The following is a 5,850-nucleotide window of genomic DNA, read 5'->3' as shown; positions in this document are numbered from 1 at the left end:
GGTCTTTGTGTGTCTTCAACCTCTAGGAAAACCTTGGGGATAGAGAAGAGATTTACGTTCTATAAACACAATGGAACAAAATGCAGTATAAATAATCTACTTTTTCAAGTCTCACTGAAATGTCTACTTCTTGCCACATTATCCCTGCCCCTTCTCTCCCCCAAACCCGCCCCACACCACTTGCCTTTTGCTCCTCTGCCGTTCTAGCTCCCACCCATGTTCCATGTGACTCGGTCAGCCATCTCTTTTCAGTCTTATTCGGACTCAAGCCCTAGGGCATCTTCCTTCCACCTTCAAAGGCTAGTCAAGATATCTTTCTGAACACACAGGATTCCTTTGCTAAGGACTTTGCTGCCAGCCTCTAAAAAGCGATCTATTTGTTTTGCTTGACTACGTTCTATCTTGCACCCTTGTTCTTCCGGCTAGAACGAGGATGCTATTAATACAGTGTCTGCCTCCTTGAGATGTTGGGAGGTTATGTTTGTCTCCATTATTGCTGTCTTTCTACAACACCCGACACAAAATACGTCTTTGGTAAACATGAGTTGACTGATTAATGGTTTGGATCATTTTAGAATGCCAACTATTATCAACAGTCCTTCTAGAAAAGTCAAACCATTTTATCCCCTACCACCAGAAGTTGTTTGATATTACTACACCTTTGGGTCAGACTGCTTCTAGTTCTGGTAACTGTCCACTGTTTGACCTTGATGAAATTACTCCACCCACCTAAGCCTTCATATCATGGTTTAAAAAAAAAAAAAGAGGATGATAATATCTATCCCTGGGGCCAAATTTACTGTAAAGTTCAGAAAGCTAAAACCTCGGTGGCCCTCACTTCTAAATTAGTATCTTGTGTCTGTAAGTGGTAGACTTGTATTCCTTTTCTTAAAAATTCCTGTAGATTGTAGCTACTTTGGGCTGCTTGAAACCTGGCTCCTAGTCGGTATCGTGAGGTGCTATCTGAAGCTATTCCATTTAGACCATTCTGAGGCTTCAGAGCTGATGAGAATGCTGGGATTTTTAAACATGGTGGTTTAAAACCAATGTACATACCCCGGCGGCGATGTTGGTGAACACTGAATTGCTAACCATAAGGTTGGCGGATCAAAACCAGTGCCTGCTCCATAGGAGAAAGCTGCAGCTGTCTGCACATATAAAGATTTACAGCCTCAGAAACCCTCTATGAGTCAGAACCAAATCAGTGGCATTGGTTTTGGTATTGGCTGTATGTGTGTAGATGAACATGTATGTATATATGAACATGTATGCGTATATAAACATGCATATGTATATGAACATGCATGTATATGTGTATGTGAACATGTATGTGTGTAAACATGTATGTATATGTGTATGCGAGTGTGTATGTGAACATGTATCCATGTATATGAACATGTGTGTGTGTGCGCACGCACACACATAGAAAGTTTGCCATTTTTATCATTTTTTAAGTAGCATTCATCTGAGTGTTGTATAACTATCACCACCCCTATTTATTTCTGAACCTTTTTCATAACGCAAGCAGAAACAGTACTCTGAAGCAATAGCTCCCATCCAGCCCCATTTCCACCTCTCGGGTGGGAACCACTAATGTAACACTTCTGTCTCTGTGCATGAATTTTTTCTAAATATTTCATATAAATGGGATCAATGGATATTCGTCCGTTTGTGACTCATGTGTTTCACTGAGCATACTGTTTCCCAGGTTGGACATGGTCTGGCCAGCCTCAGGGCTGCGTCTCTCCTTTGGAAGGCTGAGTTCTACCCCATTGCTCTGGATGCGCCACTTGGTTTTCTAAAGATCATTTTGTTGGGGGCTCTTACAGCTCTTATCACAATCCATGCATGCATCCATTGTGTCAAGCACATTTGTATATATGTTTTCATCATCCTTTACAAAACATTTTCTTTCTACTAGAGCCCTTGGTATCAGCTCCTCATTTTTTCCTCCCTCCCCCAACCTCCCACCCTCATGAACCCTTGATAATTTATAAATTATTATTTTTATAACTTACACTGACCACTGTCTCCCTTCACCCATGTTTCTGTTGTTCTTCCCCCTGGGGGGATGTCTATCATTGTGATCTGTTCCCCCTTCCTCCCCCTATCTTCACCCTACCCTCATGGTATTGCTATTCCCATTATTGTTCCTGAGGGCTTTATCTGTCCTGGATTCCCTGTTTCGAGTTCTTATTTGTACCAGTGTACATGTTCTGGTCTGGCCAGATTTGTAAGATAGAATTGGGGTTGTGATAATCGGGGTCGGGGGGAGCCTTAAAGAACTATAGAAATGGTGTATGTTTTGTCAGTGCTATACTGCATCTCGCTGGCTCATCCTTTCCTTGTGACTCTTCTGGGAGGGACTGTCCAATTGTCTACAGATGTGCTTTGAGTCTCCACTCGGCACCCCTTCTCCCTGCCCTCATTCACATCGAGATGCATGATACCTGATCCCATTGACACCTCATGATCACACAGGCAGGGGTGCTTCTTCCATGTGGGCTTTGTTGCGTCCCAGTCTGATGGCCGTTTGTTTATCTTCAAGCCTTTAAGACCTCAAACACTATATATCTTTTGATAGCCAGGCACCATCAGCTTTCTTCACCACATTTGCTTATGCACTCATTTTGCCTTCAGCAATCGTATTGGGAAGGTGAGCATCACAGAATGCCAGGTTATTAGAACAAAGTGTTCTTGCATTGAGGGAGTACTTGAGTAGTGGTCAATATCCATCTGCTACCTTAATATTTAACATATAATGTATGTACATAGATCTATGTCCCTATTGTTATATATAAATATATTTACATATGTACATGCCTGTATTTATACCTATATCAGTGTCCTTTGTCTCCTAGTTCTTTCCTCTATTTCCTTTTACTTTCCTCCTGTCCCATTATCATGTTCAGTCTTCATTTGGCTCTCAGTAATTCCTCTCGGTTACACTGCACTTGATCAAGCTCCACCAGGCATTCTATACCCCTATTGCCATCGATTTTAGATCACTTGTTCCCTTGTTACTGGGTTTGTTGGCTCCCAATTTCCTTTCCTCCCACCTCCCCTTCTTCCATGTCCCCCCATCAGTCCTGTTGTTTTCTCTTTGGGATTGTTTATCCTGCCTATCCTAAATAGATAAACAAGAACAAACAAAAACAAAAAAGAGGAAAGCCTATAAATAGTTCCAAGTCTGTCTGTTGACCTTTATGAATGTTTTCCCATCGAGTCTGATGAAGCACCAAGCCCTGCCCTCAGAGTCTGTTTTGGGATTCCTCAGGGACTGCATTGCTTTGCTCCCCGTGCTGCTCTGTTGCACAACCTTTGTGTTTTGCCCTGGCGTGGTGGAGTCAGACTGGGCACAGTTTCCACACTGTGTCTCCAGTGTTGTCCCCCAGAGTGCTATGGGTCAGTGAAGGGACACCGCATCTCATGGTGGGGCTGGGCCTGCTGGCTTCTCTGGGATGCACCACATTTTATTTCCCCATTCCTCTGCTATTGGGCATGTGTTTCTACTACTGTGAATAGTGCCGCTATGAGCATTGGTGTCCATATGTCTGGGAACAGGAGCCTCTCCACTCCCTGTCGGAGCCCCGCACTGCACACAGCCAGCTCGGGAAACACTGCTTTCCTCGAGCTTCACTTTAGTTGCCCTTCCAGTTGTCATCGTGCTGTCAGGTGAGAGGCAGGTCTACAGGCCCCTCTCCTGCAACAGAAGCCCTGCCACAGCCTTTGGACCTGGACCTGCTCCAGTGTGCTCCTGTACTGAGTTCCTAGAGCCCAGGGACACAGAGTTAGGTTATAGGCTAATCACACTCCTTCATCCATGGCAAGAGTTCTGATGGTGTAGTGGTTATGTTGGGCTGCTAATCACAAGGTCTGTAGTTCGAAACCACCGGCCACCTCATGGGAGAGAGGCAAGGCTTTCCACAGCCCTAAAGAGCTACCATCTTGGAAACCCACAGGGGCAAGTCTACCCTGTCCTAAGGGTCTGTTCTATAGGGTCACTGTGATTCAGAATCGACTCCATGGGAATGAGGTTGGCCTCTTGAGTTTCACTATTACAAGAGCTCGGGGGTATAACCACAGGGTTGACGGCCAAAGCTCTCCAGGAAAGTACTGGAGGTGAGGCCCCTCCACACTTATCATCTTTTGTGCACCCCACTCCAGTAGAAAGAGAAGGCTTTCTACTCCCATGAAGATTTCCAGCCTTGGAAATCCACAGGGACAGTTCTACCCTGTCCTAAAGGGAGGACTGTTAGGGGTTGAAATCCACACAATGGGAACAGTATTCATTATGCATTCTTGTCAGGGGGCTATGCCTGGGCCGCCTTTTATTGATTTATTCTTTTTACATTCTGTTTTATTCTTTATTGTAAGAAGGCCTGGGAATCCAGACTAAGAGTCTCCCTCCTTGGCCCTCCAATGACCTCTATTTTAAAACTCTTGGCTTCTGACCCAGAAAGGACTACAGCTCAGGAGTCTGCAGCCAGCCCCTGCCTCCTTTCTTCCTCCCCCTTGGCTCCACCTCTCTGAGAAGCACAGCCGCTGTGTCAGCCACTTGAGAAGCTTTGCCAAGAGGCCAGACGGAGAGCATGTGGAAATGGGTTCTTTAAATGAAGCTGTTTCATTTCCATTGGTTCTTTCAGTTAACAAATACACTTGTGCTCTTCCTATGTTCCGGGCCTTGCAGGCTCATCAAAACTTTCTGGAAGTTCTGGGGGAAATCGCCCACCTATAATCTCTTGAGCCCTCCCTCCCTGGTGAGTGGGTGGGGGTCCAGGCTGTGTGTGACCCAGAAACTCTGGAACCTGATTAGGCTGGGCGGGAGGGGATGGGGATGCGCTGGAGAGTAAGCAGTCAAGCAGAGGAGCCACAGGCAAAACAGAAGAAGAGGGGCAATGAGTAGGCTAGCACCTCCAGCCAGGTCCCTGATGGGCAAAGGTGGGGCCAGAGGTAAAGGGGAAGGAACCAGGGCCAGACTGCTGGAGCAGGGGTGCATAGTAGAGGGTGAGGGTGGAGGGGCCTTGCCTCCACTGCTTTCCCATACAGCTTTGTCGAGCAGCATACATCTGCCACCTTCCCCAGGACCTAACCCCTAAGCCTGTGTTTCTCAGCACTGGCTGCTCTTTTAAAAGTGCCGGTGCCTGCTCCTCATTCCCACACGCTCAGATTTAATTGAACCTGGGTCAGGGGGTAAAGGGCAGACCTTTGGCCTTGGTGTGTTCTGTAAAGTCTCTCAGGTGGCTCTCTTGTGTGGTCAGCACGGTCCTAGAGATATAGGGTGGAGCTCCCTCCGTTCGTCAGTTGTCAGGCAAATGTTGGATTCAGGAAACTTTGGATTCCTCCAAACCTCAGGATCAGTCTTCCGTATTCAATGTCCAACTTCCACATGCATAGGAGGGGATTGCAGCTACCTTGACTCGGATCGGGCGCACCTTAGCCCTCAAAGTGACATCCCGGCCCTTCACTTTAGAGCTGTCTCGTGCAGCAGATTTGCCCTAGGCAACGCCTCATCTGCTCTCTTCATTGCTGCTTTTGGAGCACTGCTGGTGGATCCAAGCAGGATGAGATCCGTGGCAGCTTCAGTCTTTCTCCATTGACCATGACGTCACCACCGGTCCAGTCGTGAGGGGTTGGGTCTTTTTTACACTGTGTGTCAGTCCGGGTGGACTAGAGAAACAAATGCATAGACACTCATCTGTGTATAAGAAGGAACTTTATGTACAAGAGCAATTGTATATTGAGAAAACATCACAGCCCCATTTAAGGTGACCAGATTTTAACATTGGTAAAGCGGGACACCATTGATAAAACTCATATCCTGGCGAAATAGCCACATGGCAGCCGAAA

Source organism: Echinops telfairi, unplaced genomic scaffold (genome assembly GCF_000313985.2).
Source record: "Echinops telfairi isolate 266 unplaced genomic scaffold, ASM31398v2 ScPeMD7_7;HRSCAF=31, whole genome shotgun sequence".
In the NCBI taxonomy this organism is placed as follows: domain Eukaryota; kingdom Metazoa; phylum Chordata; class Mammalia; order Afrosoricida; family Tenrecidae; genus Echinops; species Echinops telfairi.
Note: the sequence above shows the minus strand (reverse complement) of the source record.